General features: G+C 34.2%; 1 long non-coding RNA gene across 5 annotated transcripts; it reads right to left on the bottom strand.

Annotated features, from left to right (window-relative positions):
* Positions 1-8,701: 8,701 nt before the first annotated feature.
* LOC107851862 lies at positions 8,702-12,956 on the bottom strand. Of its 5 annotated transcripts, XR_007048165.1 has the most exons (6): positions 12,586-12,956; positions 11,017-11,068; positions 10,245-10,474; positions 9,556-9,815; positions 9,374-9,484; positions 8,702-9,305 (listed from the first exon to the last, which is right to left on the bottom strand). It is a non-coding gene; the product is annotated as an uncharacterized LOC107851862 (long non-coding RNA). The 5 variants fall into 5 exon arrangements; XR_007048164.1 differs by having other exon boundaries at positions 11,017-12,955; XR_007048166.1 differs by lacking the exon at positions 10,245-10,474 and having other exon boundaries at positions 12,586-12,951.
* Between the last annotated feature and the right edge of the window lie 2,733 nt (positions 12,957-15,689).

Below are 15,689 nucleotides of genomic sequence, written 5' to 3'. Positions count from 1 at the left end.
TAAATAAAAACTTGGCCCCAAATCTTACTTCATACTTATGGCCTTATCTAAACAAGCGTACTATGATCTTTCATCAACAAGGAATAATTACTCACCACCACTATCATCGCATAAGGAGGATTCACAAAAATGGTTAGAACATAAGATCTGGAGGCATGGAATGATACTATATGAAGCTTGACACTCATCTGAGGCCTGAGGAATAGTAAAACAACAACAGGGACTCACCAAAGCGCTCTAAATTTAGGGTATTCATGGCTATAAATCGAATCTCGCCAATCATTTGGCGTAAAACATGAGTTATGGAAACGGAGCACATTATAAAGCGTGAGTACATGACTCTCTATCATATGTATGAATGTGAAATGATCATGGAACTAAATCGTAAAGCATGAGTAGTTATTAAGATCACTGAGAAATACTGAGATAGGAATGGGTTGAGATTGACCCTTACTTTTTGATGTTCTACATCATCATGACATCACTACAAGAATCTGAGAGTCTTACTTGGTTATTGGTTTAGTCATCTCCCCCTTAGCTTCAAGCCATCATCTTAAGTTTTGGGAGGTACCTTACTAGACTTTAAACTTAACTGCACTCACTACATTCTGGGTTCTGAAATATGACAATACACAAAATTAATAAAACTTAACCCAAAAGACCACATATGAGAGTGGAACGCCCACTGCTAATACTACCTCTTGAGGCATACTCTATCATTCTGTAACCCCAATAGTCATCATCTATTACTCGAACACTTACTAACTTCGAATCTTCATAAGTATCCCCAAAGTTGAAGTGCACACCCTCTAGTGCCTCTACTCTTATTTCTATTAGCACGACTTTCAAGGACTCGAGCTTAGATTATAACATCTAACATGGATATCATCAAGTCTTCAATAAGCCACTCTATTTCTATTGTAGTCTACCAACATAGCAACTTCAAACTTATTTTCCTCTACCATGAGAATCAAGTTCATATCAAAAGGCTCAACGTTATCAATCAAAGGTCCTTAACTTGGCTATTTAGAACACCATATACCATCTAGCTAGTATTTTTCCACCTAGAAACTCAACGATACCAGTAGCCACACACAACATGTAATAGCCTTAGAAAAATACTACAGCTCTATACCACCTTGGGCATACTTCTACATCACATATACAACGTCATACTTCATTACGAATCAAATAAACTTAGGCACTTGCATACACTGTTCAAACCTATAGATCACTTCCATATAACTAGTATCATTAACCAAGAAATTATCACATCTACCTCCATGGCCATCAATTGTTTCAAACTTAATGTCTAGTGCTAAACATGATTTACAACCAACCTTACACATAATCCTCACTTAGAAACAATGAAATAAACATCAAGAAACACTAGTACACTAGAAATTCATAACCACAATAATCGATCATGGCCTTACGGTTTTCCTTGTCATAATCCAGTAGCACGTACTATTTCAACACATCAAGCTTATAAATCTAATCCCACAAAACATGTATCATCAATCTCTTGCCACTATTCACCACCACGCCATTTAAATTCAAGCCTATAGTCTAGCATCAATCATTTACAACTAATGAAGAGTGCAACATAATATAAATATACTAATCCTTCAAATTGGGGTATTCTACCCAAATACTTCAAAAATATACTACATACTTTATCACAAGTAGTATTAGTTTACAACTACCAATGAGAAGAAGGTTAAGGGGTAAGGTCACATAATAGACATAATCAACCTTAAGCTTATATTATAACCATACAATTTTATATACTTATAAGGCTTTCTCACATCACACTTACTTACCCCAATAGGCATTTAAACTACCTTCAAATACCCCATATGAAAATGAGTCTATACTTACAACCTACTGGCTAATCTAGCCATTTTTATTCATAGCCACTAAGGGGTTTCTATAACCCCCTTAAATATCCACTCTGTGCTCTTTCTCTATTTTGAAAGGAAGAAAACAAATAACATTCTGAGTCAACACTTCCTCCATGGACTACCATACAATCCATAAATGGTACCACCACATTAGTCTACCACCACAAAATGGTAAATCATTCTCAATCAACGGTTATTCAACTATAAATACTTAATTACAAAAGTCATCCTCACTCTAACCTCTAACCTTGTGACTTCATATCACAAACTTCTTGGTCTAATTTCACTACCAATAGGTCATGACACCAACACTCTAACTTATACTACTACTCGGGTGGAAATACAGTTCGAACAAACACGATAATAACAAGATGAACAGCAAGTTGCTAGTGAATCAAAATAGGCCTCACACGGCTTCACTAGACTTTGATTTTTATGTTTTGAAGAAGGATACGATAAATAACAAGGCAACTATGCTAGTGAATCGAAATAGGCCTCACATGGTTTCACTAGACTTTTGTTTTCAACAACACAATGATATCAAGATTACAAGAGATAGAAGTTTGATACACAATATTCAATGACTCAAGAATACACATCTTACTCTTGTCTTAACTGAACACCTCATAAAAATGAGGACATAATTTTACACTAGGGAACTCCTCTCCCGTTCTTTGTGGGACTTCTGAAATTTTTGCTAGATAATCAGAGAATATCTGGAACACCAGAGTGAGGAAGAAATTAGGATAACTTTTGTTTTCGTATGGGTGACACCATAGAATGAATTAGAGTATGAAGGAGGAACATTCTGACTCTATAGCACGAACTAGAACATGAAGAAAGAGAGATATTTCTAAACGCCTTGTAGCCTCCTGCTTATAAGTGTGGCGCGCTAAATACCCATCAAACAAGACTCTACCCGACGCGATTTTGCAGACACTCTGGGACCATAAACCGTGCTTCGATACCAAGTTTTTCACGACCCGAACTGGGGCCCTGGCCGTGACAACCATTCCTAAACCCAAAGGCCTGGAATGCCCTCTGTCTATCTGGTAATCATGCACATAATTCATATGATCAAAGTAATACGGAATAGACACAATAATACGAAAACATAGTCAAAAATTTAAAACAGTTAAAGGCCTGAAAACATGCACAGTAATATTTAATGAACATCTACAACAATCTGCAAAATCTCTACTGACATACTATCTGAATAACTGAGACAAGGCCCCCAGCAGACCAAAAACCATACTGAAATAAATACCTAAATGACTAGGCCTTCCGAAGCAAAGAAGGCTCACCAACTGAACTCTGAGACAACCCTGTCTGTACACTCTACTGAGGATCTGGACCCCTAGACTGCGCCTCAGTACCTGGGAAGAAGGAGGGTCAGCAGAATTGTATTGGCACGCAAAGCAATCCAAAATAGAGTAATTTAACATATATATATATATAATACGTGAGAGAAAATTTTCATCAAACATTATGCATAAAATAGTTTCTGAAAAATATATGGGCACCTTCTGAAAACATGTAACCTGTCTGTAAATCTCAAACTCTGATCTGTGTATTACTTCTGAGTTAGGTGGTATCCCCTACAATCTGATATTCCATGGGCGATATGGAATTCGTCATTGACTCGGCGGGGAAGCCTCCAATCCGAGTATGCCGCAAGGGTTGGAGTTCCTGAATTTGATACGCCACACAACACTTAAGTCAGTGTATAATAATATACCCGGGTCAACAAACCACGATTTTAGGCAATGAGTTGCTTGAACTCAATCCCTCTTCAAGGAACCTCCTAACATCTCTGTATGCCCATTTTTAACCTTTTCTGTACTTGCAACATTCTGAATGTCTAAAATCATGATAGTCTGATATGTCTATTAGTCTGAGTCTGATATGCAATTGGTCTGAATTGGTATCGTCATACCATGACTTGCAAGTCATGATTTCTGGGTCATAATACATTAAGTTAAATCTTTCATTTAAAGCATAATTTAGACCACCAAAAACATGCAACTGATATAGAAAATTTCGTGTTTCGAAACTCAAGTCAAAATCATGCAAAAACTTCATCAACATATAGTGGTCTAGTGCCTTTAGCAAATTCATGCACTCTTTCATTACATGCATTATGAACATTAAACATTCATGCTAGATTCCCTCTTTAGTGATTTAAAACCACCTTTAAAGCATAGCAAGAGTTTAATCATTTCATATAGTACTTTTCAAGGATGCATTGCAAAACAATTCATATGCTATGAGAAATCTGAAAACTTCATAATTAGAGGAAATTCACTGAAAATCATGCTCTCAACAAGAATTCATTCTTAAATACATCGTTTCATACATTCGTATTCTCAAATCACTTTGGGAAAGGTCAAAAGACCAAAACAATGATGTTAAAACATTTAATACATGAATATATACATAGATTTAAAAAACCCATTCTAAAATATAATTTTTCTATGCCCATGAGAATTTAGGAAAACTCCGCGTACCTCTATTTCAGAAAATAATGGGTGCTTCTTGAAGCCTGTAGATTGGGGATTCCGAATCTCTAATCAATTTTGGAAACTCACGGTTGAGTCTTGATTTATTTGGGTTTTTAGTTTGAAACCCTTGGGAGTGTTCTTGAGAATTTTTAGATGAATGTGGATGTATTTTGGAGAATTGGGGACTGAATTTCGTGTTTATGGCTGAACAAGGGTGGGAAAAGGACTATTTTGCCCCAAAAATGGAGTGTTTAAGTCACTTGAAACCATAAGATATGCGCCGCATATGATATCGCATATATTTACATAGGCGCCGCATATGATATTGCCTATATTTACATAGGCTCCGCATATGCTTTCCAGTGGCCATGTGCGATTGGTCGGCGACACATTCTACTTTGAAAGGCCATAACTTCTTGCTCGGGTGCCGGATTTTAGTAAAATTGGTATCGTTGGAAAGTTAACTCAAAGACCTATCATTAGACACATAGTTGGATCTCTAATTAGACATATACAGAGAGTTATGGTCGATAGAAGCTGACACAAATTACAACGTCCACTAAAACTTAATCGATCAAAATAGTTTCAACTCGTCCATGAGTTGAAGGGCCTCTATGATCTAAATTCATGCTCAAATTGATTCACATACTACATAATTGATTAACATGCCAAATTGGCATAGGATTTAAGGATCTGGGATTATCAACGCGTCAGAGTCATGGTTTTTATTCTAGCCCAAAATGCGGGGTGTTACATGAAATCTGTTTAACAATACGGAAAATAAGTTTTTCAACATCTAATCAATATCTTTCTCAGTCTGCAAAATCTCTACTAGATAAGACATCAATAACTGGGACAAGGCCCTCAGTGGACCTAAACCAAATTAAATAACAACTATCTAAAAAGAAATAGGCCTTTCGGAATAAAGAAGGCTTACCAACTGCACACACTTCTCTTCTGTCGGAACAAGTCTACGGCTTAGCAGGACCTCTAGACTGAGCCTCAGACCCTGAAAGATACGGGGTCAATACAATTGTAGTGGTACGCAAAGAAATAGATGAGAGAAAGTCATGAAAACATCATGCATGATATAGTTTAAAACACATGGACAATTCTTTGATATTCATAAAACATTCTTGTCAATGCAGTTCAGATCTTTGTATTACTTCTGAGTTAGGTGGTACACCGTACACATCTTCTACCCCACGGGCTATATGGGATCCGCCCTTAACTCGGCGGCCAAGTCTCCAATCCAAGTTTGCCACAAGAATTGGAGTATCTGAATCTACTACGCCACAGGATCGTCGCCAACATACAATAATAATATATCCGTATCGACAAAATACGATTTTGGACAATGAGTTTTATGGCTCATGCCTTCTTCGGGTAACCACCTAACATCTCTTAAGCCAATTTTTAGTATGTTCAAACCATGCATCTTTCTTAAATCAAATTCTGAAATTTGATAGCAAAAATCCGTATCTTTAATCTGTTTTAAATCTGCTATGGCATTACCTGAATTTGATATTATCATACCAAGACTTGCAAGTCATGTTTCTGAGCCATAAAAATCATATCACAGTTTTCTCTTTCAAACATAAAGTTTAGACCGCCATACTTCAAATAATTCAAGAAGATTCATTCTTCAATACATTTATAAAATTATGAAAAGATCATTCCTTTCAATCATTTCAATAAACATGGGGTGGTCATGTATTTTGGCATACTATGCAATTCTTTCATTATATATATTCAACATTATCAACATGTAAAACTCTCCTCTCATTAATTTAAATCAAATCTTAAATCATTTTACAATAGTCAAGAACACCGATACCATGCTTCTAAATACCATTCTAAAATCAAGAGGTGTTGCAACATGAGAGATAGCGTAAATAGTCATACTCTCAATTCAATTATCAACTTTAACCACATACATATATATATACATATAAGATTTCAAATCAATTTGGGGAAAAGGCCTCAAGACCAAAACACTAATATCATTAAAGAATTCATAATGCAAAATTTCAATTTAAATTCCAAAACCCCTTCAAGAATTCATGATTTCACAATGTTAAAAGTTGTTGAACAATTTCCTTATACCCAAGTAGTTTTAGGAAAACCCCATGTACCTTAGATCACCGAGAAAGAAGAGTGGAATCCGAATCACACTTAAGTTCTTTGAAATTCTTCAAATCAAAGATGAATCCTTTGATCTTATGGGAAGAAGCTAGGGTTTTCTTTTAAAGTAATAGGAGTAGTTTCTGATGATATCAAGCGTAATATGCTTAAATTATCATTAAATCTCGTGTCTTGGGCGAATTGGGGTGAAGAAAAAGACCTATTTGCCCTTAAGAATCACGGATAAAATAATGTATAATTGGGCGGCCATCGCGTCATGACCCCTACTTGGGTCAACTGGCCCTCGCAACGCGACACCTATCTGGGTTAACTTGCCCTCGCGTCGCGACCCTTACTTGGGTTAACTGGCCCTCGCCACGTGGGCTATCGCGAGGCCTCACTATTTTGGACATCCAAACTTACCCTTACGCTAGTCCGAAAGTTTCGAAACTTACTCGACACATACCCTTGACACCCCCAATCATGAATTAACTTACAAATTAACTTTCCGAGGTCAGAAAGATCGTAAATAGAAACATCCAAATTTAGGAGTTCAAAAGTGACTAAGTACCTTTTTACACTTAGAATATTTTCAGATCATTAACCCATTTAACATACTACAAAATGAGGTAATTGGTCGAGGATATCACGGGGTGTTACACAAAGTTTAAAGCCCTTAGATTCTATGTAAACCTCTTCTTTTCCCAACAAGCACTTTTCCATTTGAACAAGTGATTGTTCCTGGGCTTACCCTTCAAGTGTGCAACCAAGAAAGGTCGTTAATGTGAAGAAGGTTCATACAACTTCAATTAACCATGAAAATCAAGTGTTTTCACAACCCCAATCAGCTATTCACATCAAGGCTCTCATAACCCTAGTTATGGGAGCTTAGCCACACATCTCAATAGAAGAAGAAGACAAAGTCATTATGTTTTTCAGAAATAAGTTCAGAAATTACTTACAAAAAACACAAGAATTGTTCTTGAATCTTCAATAGAAATGAGTATAAAAATGGTTAGATCCATAATTCTAGCTTGAATATCAGAGAATACTGCGTTACAATAAGTGTCAAAGATGGAATATGATAAAAAATACCTAAATAAAACCTAAACTAGGTATTTATATGTTCCCAGGTGCAGAAGATTTAAAATTTGAAATCAAAAAAGCCGGGTCCAAGTTGACGGTCAAGTTAGTGGCCCGTCGGAAGCCTGACAGTCCGTCGCATGGACCGTCACTGATAGTCCCAAATTGTCATGTTTTGTTAAGGGTTGACGGTCATGCTGGTGGGTCGTCGCTGGCTTGGCGGTCCGTCCGTCGCTTGATCCTCCTAAATGTCATGTTCTGTTTCATCCTGACAGCCAAGTTGGCAGTTCATCGGGTGGTTGACAATCTGCCACTTGGACCGTCACAGAGATCACTCATTTTCTCCCTTCTATTTTACTCTGACGACTACCCTGGCGGTCCGTCGCATGGCTGACGGTCCGCCATGCGACGGACCGCCAGTTTGACCGTCAGTGGCCTTTTTCTGCTATTTTTCCAAGTTTCTCCTTCAGCTACCTCCTTAGCCTGAAAACACTAAAATCAAGTATTAAATACAACATCAGTTGCTTGAAAACATACAATTATCCTTTGAAAAAGATGTAAAATATTCCATCAAAAGCTGAAACCACTACTAAAAAGTCTTGTTTTAGCCATACGATTTAGTGAGGAACATCCCTCACTAATCAATTAGTGAGGACAACCATCGCTACAAGGTGTCTTGCTAATTATTAGTGAGGGAGACCCTCGTAAAGTAGTGACGGACTCCAAATATATAATGTAGTGAGGGACATCCCTAGCTATATTAAAAATGTATATAATATTAGTTTATTATTTAGTGAGGGACAACCCTTGCTATATTAAAAATATATATAATATTAATTTATTATTTAGTAAGGAATGGTCCTTGGTATGTGAAAATTAATATAATTTATAAATTTAAATATAACGAGGGATGTCTCTCGCTAAGTTAAATAAAAAGGTAATTTGATAATTCAATATTTTAAGGGATATCCCTCCCTACACCCATTGCTAATATGGTATTTTTTTAGCATTTTACTGCACCAAAACTAAATATTTCAATAGAAAATCAACTTACAATCAATAACAACCAACAAAACAATAAGAAAATACTTCCGAAATAATTTAAACATTAAAATTAAGCAACCAAACTTCATACATATTCATCCAACTTAAACAATATGCAAACAAGTATAAAAAAACTATACAAACAAGTAGCAAAACAAATTCTTTCAAACACACCAAACCACCAAAATTCAAAACTAAAGTAACAACACCACCTAATACTCCATTTCATCCTCATCGTCATCCTCATCCTCTACACCACCATCATCAGCGCTAGGGGGCAGAAAAAGAGGAAGCTTAATTAAGGCATTTACTTGAGCCTTGAGTTCTTGAACGTCTGGATCAAGTATTGTCCGACGACGCTCCTCCATCCTTTTTTTTTGTTACTCGCGTACTTTCAAGCTCCCGAACTTCCCGTCGCATCTCCTCAAGTTGTTCATCTGGCATGGCAGCAAAACCTCCTATAGTTTGCAATCCACACTGGAGGCGATGAAAGCTCTTCTCAGAGCAAAGGCCATATGCCCTTCCTTATACACGCCACCAACTTCATCCAACCAATAGAAGATTCTTCCCCTGATAGCATGATTTGATTGCTTTGATCATCTATCGGTTGATTCCTTTTGAGCTCTTTAATTGCTTAAACGTATCAATTCTATATTAAAAGTAAATTAGTATATAAGAAATGGTATAAAATGGATTCTATGTAAGATTTGAACGTACATAGGTGTCCTCTGTCCGTGTCTCGACTAAGACTTCTTTTCCATCTCTAATTTTCATATGGGTCTTCTTCCATATCTCTTCTCGAGTGGCTGGTCTACCAAGAGATGCTTCCTGTAAATGAAATAAAATAGTGAACTGCAAGTGTAAATAATTTACAACCAAATAAATGTATAAATAATTACCAATTTCCTCTTAGCTATCCCCATAAACACCGAACCAACCACACATGTGCAATGAGCCACCCTTCTTAGACTTTTAGGTTGCTTTTATCTGGGCGCTCCTTTTTTGAAACTCCAGAGACAACCAGTATACAATAAGTTAATCCCAATAATCTTAGCCAGGCCATCGTTCATTACTTCGAGTTTTAGAAAGCATGACAATAAAGATTTCTTCTTAAAATTTGAATAACTTGATCCTCGGAAAGGCTCCATGTACAGCTTTTCTGCAAATAAAATATATAGCTTCAGCGCAAGAATAAATTTCATTTCAACTGTGACTAGTGTGACAACCTATCACATATGTAACTGTAACAATTCTCAAATTCTTGACTATGCTAATATCAGAGGAAAATAGTAGAAGTGAAACTGTTAGATTACAACATTCCTCAACCAAAAACCCAAGTGACAATAGGCCACCAGATTAATAGAGAAACCTCGAAGCAAGTCTACAGGTCACCTTGAACCCATTTTATCAAGGTGACTATTTTCCAGATAGAAGTAGATGAGTATCTTTATTACCACCTTATCTCCAACTAACAAACCTACCAACTCTTTTCTTATTGACATAGGAAAATAAAGACTAAAACACTAGAATTTAGTAGTATCTATCCACATACAACCTAGAATGTAGTAGACAACTGGAATTTAGTTACCTCAGTCTCTCCCTATTAGCTAAGTTGCTCGGACTCTCCAAAAAGGACTCTCCAAAAATATGGCCACACCCGTGTTAGATACTACAAAAATGCACTACTTTTGAAGGATCCAACAAGCACCCGATGACATTTTTGAAGAGTTCGAGCAACATGGCTATTAGTTTCTCTACTACACTTCAGCATGCTACTTCTTAGTCCACCATCTCACTTCTAGATCCTTGTTTATGTACCTGAAAGCACCTCAATTATTTTTTATCTGAACTTTTAACAATTTTATATCTAAATTGATCAAAATATTAAACAATATCCAACTGTGTCAAATGTGTTCCATGAGTTAATGATGTGGTACTTTGAATGGTGGAACCGTGGAAGGGAACAAAAGGTGTAGTACATAATTAATTGTTAATATTCTGGCCATCAAATTACCTCTCCTAATTTGGCAGAAGATTGTCAACTTTTTGCATTAAGCTTCAACATTATTCTTCTAAAACTCTTTTGTCGCATTTTCACCCAAACAGGAAGAGGGGGAGGAAAAAAAAAATGCTTCTTGTTGCTGTTAGGTTAAAGGGATATATAGTTGACCTGCTTTGGATGGAATTTACTGCTGTTGTGTGTCTTTCTGATTAGGACTGAACCTGCTAATAGCAATCAGGTCATTTTAAACTGCATCACTGTTCTAATAAACACTTCAGGCCATTTTGTTTTAATTGAATGGGTGTTTCTGCAATAGCTATACAGAATCAGACCTAATGAAAATACAAAATGAGCTAACCTTGTCTCAGTGTTCTTCTAAAACTTGTCTCTCATTATGTTGCAGCTGTAACCTTCATTTAAAAGTAAAGCATGAAACTAGCAACTGAACATCTATTAACAGATACTTATTTTAAATACTAATAATAGGGAGAGAAAGCACTCTGATAATGCTAGAGTAATAAAATTATTGTTTGTTTATATTAAATACTAATAATAGCAGGGTGTGTTTTGATAAGCATTCTGTGATTGTTTAGGTTGGAAACTCGCACACTAGATAATTCACATATGAAGCTTGCAAAAACCTAATACTTTGTGTCTTTTACCATTCCCTCTAAAATAATTGACCTTTGCCCACTATAGCGGTAAAGATTAAACTTTACCTACTATAACTATTGTACTCGTATCTTTGGTATAAGGCAATGGAGAGTTCTTGAATTTAACTTACAACAACAACAAATCCAATGTATTCTCACATAGTGGGGTTTGGGGAGGGTAAAATGTACGCAGTCCATACCACTACCTCCAAAGAAGTAGAAAGGTTGTTTTTGATAGACCCCGACAATTCTTGAATTTAACTTGCTTAGCAAAAAATAAATGTTCTGCTGTTCTGATTCACTATTCTGTTTGAGTGACTATTTAAACTTGGTTAAATATACTTACATCTTTATTTGCCTCCAATGATCATGCACAACATCAACACTGCGACAATATAATGCCTTACAGACGTTTGAAGATATTGAAAGATAACATTATAATTGTGAAGAGTATTACAAACAAAAATATCATTCAGCATTTAGCTATTACCACTATATGAAGAGTAATACTAACGAAAAGACTATGGTGTATTATTGGTCCAAAATTGTTGAATCATCTTGCAAGTTTCACAAAGTGCAAACCCGAGAAAGCAATTTGAACATTAAACTTGAAGACCTAGGATCCCAATGTAGACCAATTTCATCCCCAACATGCAATCCGTGATCGTTGAACAATTCCAGGCACTATAGAGGATAGTCATCATTGTACAACTTCCTAAAACAAATACATCCACCTTCATACTTCTTAGGGTCATTCTCCTTGGTTACACTTACATCCCAAACATCAAGAAGGGGAAATAATTTTTAAGAAAAAAAAAAAAAAGAGGAAACGGAAATTCGATATGATGGAGTTGGGATTTTATGAATCCAAAACCTTAAAGGAGTGAGAAAGGCTAATTGCAGTTACTACTAAAATGGATAAGTGCCAGATTACCACAATATTCACAATATTGCTTTAAAGCATAATTCATAGAAGAAAATTTATCAAATCGATGAAAATAATAGAGACGGAGCTCAAAGAATTGGTGCATGATCGTCATTCTCTCAAGAAATCAATCTTAGATCCTTCCCATCTTGCCCTAATCCACAAGGTACTTTCAAGGGACCACAAAACATTGATATAAAAAACATCACCAACAATTAAAAATATTGAACTTTCACAAATCTGGCAAATAAAAATGGAAAAGGGATCATCATATACAATAAAATATGAACATTTGCTGAAAATCTAAATAAATTTATTATTTAATAGATTGAAGGCAAGGAAAACTTACTAGAGTCCAAAGAGAATGTCGGAAGACCAACAATTGACCTCGGCAGCTTCAACAGTAGGGAGTTTGGGAGAGGAAGATGAGAAATTGAAAGTTTAATTGTGAATGGAATACTAAGTTTAATGGAGGGTTTTTTAAAAATTTAGAAGTTAACCCAAATTTTAATTGTGAAAAGTAAATGGGGGGAAATAATGGCGGGAAGCAAATGGTGCAAAACGAGACCTTTTTTTTTTTAATGTTTTGGGACTTTTAACCTTACACTTTTATTCTTACTAAATGAAATGACATATAGTTGATAACATTTTTAAAATACATGTGAATCAATTACTAACATTATTTACTAAAGTAATTATTAAGAATATCATTAAAAATTGGATTGATTTTTGATTGATATTTTAAAATATATATTTTTATCATATTTATATTAAAATAATTACATACCTTACATCTTATAGTTTTTTGACTTCTAAATTTTAAATTAAAAATTAAATTAATATAAATCAATTTAGCTATGAAGATTTGTCAAAATTTAAAACAATTACATACCTTACATCTTATAGTTTTTTGGCTTCTAAATTTTAAATTAAAAATTAAATTAATATAAATCAATTTAGCTATGAAGATTTGTCAAAATGACACTTATAATATGAAATGTGATAAATAAAAATGAAGGGAACCAATATAAGTTGATCGTCACTAATATTTCTTAAGCATGCCACTAATAAACTTCATTTAGCATAATCATCAATTTATAGATTAATTAAATAAATAATTTGTTATGAAAATCACGAATACGTTTTTACTTCTTGTAGTTACTGACGTAGGTTAATCAATCAATAATATTTCTTAAAGATATCATTAATGCAATTTTAAAGGTATCATTAATGCAATTTTACTTAGTATAGTTATAAAATTAATAATCAATGAGTAACATAATGTGATATATCACTAATAGACGGTTTAACATTGTTTTTTTCTAAAAAAAAAAACTTTTTTTGAGAAAAAAATATTATTTTTTTTAAAAAAAAGGGTGTTTCATAAACTTGAAAAAGGGTTTTTAAAAAGAAGACGAAACAGTTTTTCTGCTTTTGAAAAGAAGCAGAAAATTATTTTTTTATGACAATAATATCTCTATCACTTAGACACACACACATATTACATATATATATATATATATATATATATATATATTAACATATCTCATAAATTTGATTTTAAAAATTTTATACATCATAATTACATCACAATTCTTTATTTTATTCTATGATTTATATATTATAATTTTATTTTTCGCTCGTTTTCATTAAATAAAATCGAAAATATCATTGATGATGACGATCAAAGAATATATAAGTCTTTGTTTTTATTATTATAATAATAAATGACAGATGAATCACGTTGCAAGATCAAACGGTATTTTGGCAACACATATAAATGTTTTCTCGAATATTTAATTTTAAATAAAATCATGAAAACTGACAAATGTAGTGATTTAATTTATGAAATAGTTTTTAAATTCATTTTTATTTGATGTTTTAAAGTAATTTTTAAATTATTTAAGTAATATATTATTATTTAATATTTTTTAATGTATCAATTTATATAAATATTGATTGAAAAAATTTATAGTAAGTACTTTTTAATCAAATAAAAATAATTTGTATTTTAAATTTTTAATTCCAAACGAGCTCTAATTCACTTTTGTATTTTTTATTTTTTTAATCTGCCTTAAGTGGGGGGCGGGGGGGGGGGGTGGGAGCCAACTTTGACCCTATCCTATTTTGTAGAATATGAACAAGTAGATCTGGGCAAAGAGCCGAGCCAGCTAGAAACTCGCTCGGCTCGACTCGCATGTATTAAGCTCGTCTTGACTCAACTCAATTTTTATTTATTTTAGCTCGACTTGGCTCAGATCAATCAAAGCTTAATCAAGTTCGGCTCGGTCAAAGCTTGGATCAGTTGAGCTAACTCAGCTCAGCTCGATTGACTCAATTAAGAAATAATATCCGTTAAATACGCTCAATTAGTAAGTACATAATAAATTTAATTTAAAATATTGTGTTAAATTAACAGTTTATAATTAATATTTATTCAAATGCAAGTAAATTATTACAAATATTTATTTAAATGTATGCAAATTTTTAACCACAATATAATGTAACTTGACCTTACTATTATCAAATCAATTAATTGATTTTTCAATTATTAAAGTCAAATTAAACCTATACAATATATTTCTTTATATCATTGTAGAGCTATCAATACGGGTTTGCCCAGCCCATCTGGGCTTTGAGTTTGACGGGTCAGGCTGGACTGACCTATTAAATTGACATGCCAAAAAACACCAAGCCCACACTATTACTCTGTAGGCTGCGGGCCTCACGGGCCAGCCCACTTTTTAAAAATAATATTTTATAATTTAATTTTACACTGTTAATAAGCATAAATATTTATGACACAATAACACATAGTATTAATGTTTGTTAATCAAAAGGGAGCCAAAGCTTGAATCACCCAAAGTAGGAAGAAAACGAAGAGGTGACACTACTCAATCGAAAATATCACAGTTGAAAGCCGATGGCGCATTGAGGGAGATATAGTGAAGAAGAGGCGGCTAGCTGAACTAAGAAAATTAGAAAAATGAAGAGTATAATGTACTCTTTATGTTTTAGTGGTAGATATTTAATTATTTTATTATTTATTAGATAAGAAAGTAGGAAACTTTCCATTTTCTTTGTTAATGGAACCGGTCAATGGTCAGCATTAGACTTGATTGTTTTTTAACTCTTTTATTATTTTTTAATATTTTATTTTATTTTTAAATTATTTATTATTTGACTGACAGGTCGATCCACGGGCTAGCCCAACCCACATTCCTCAAATCCTATGGGCCATGGGGTTATTCGGGTCGAGCTAAAAAACTTTGTTCTTAAATGGACTGCAAAAATTGAAGCTCACCCCATTAAATTATGGGCCGAGCCGAGCTAGTCCACCGGGCCTTGACCCATATTAACATCTCTATAGCATTGGTTGATGCAATTAAAAGTTTTAATTTTAAAATGTAGATTTTATTTAAGTGGTGACAGTTCTAGCTCTAATTATAAGCG

This window comes from Capsicum annuum, chromosome 12, assembly GCF_002878395.1.
Source record: "Capsicum annuum cultivar UCD-10X-F1 chromosome 12, UCD10Xv1.1, whole genome shotgun sequence".
Lineage (NCBI taxonomy): Eukaryota > Viridiplantae > Streptophyta > Magnoliopsida > Solanales > Solanaceae > Capsicum > Capsicum annuum.
Note: the sequence above shows the minus strand (reverse complement) of the source record. Positions and strands in the feature narration are given on the sequence as shown.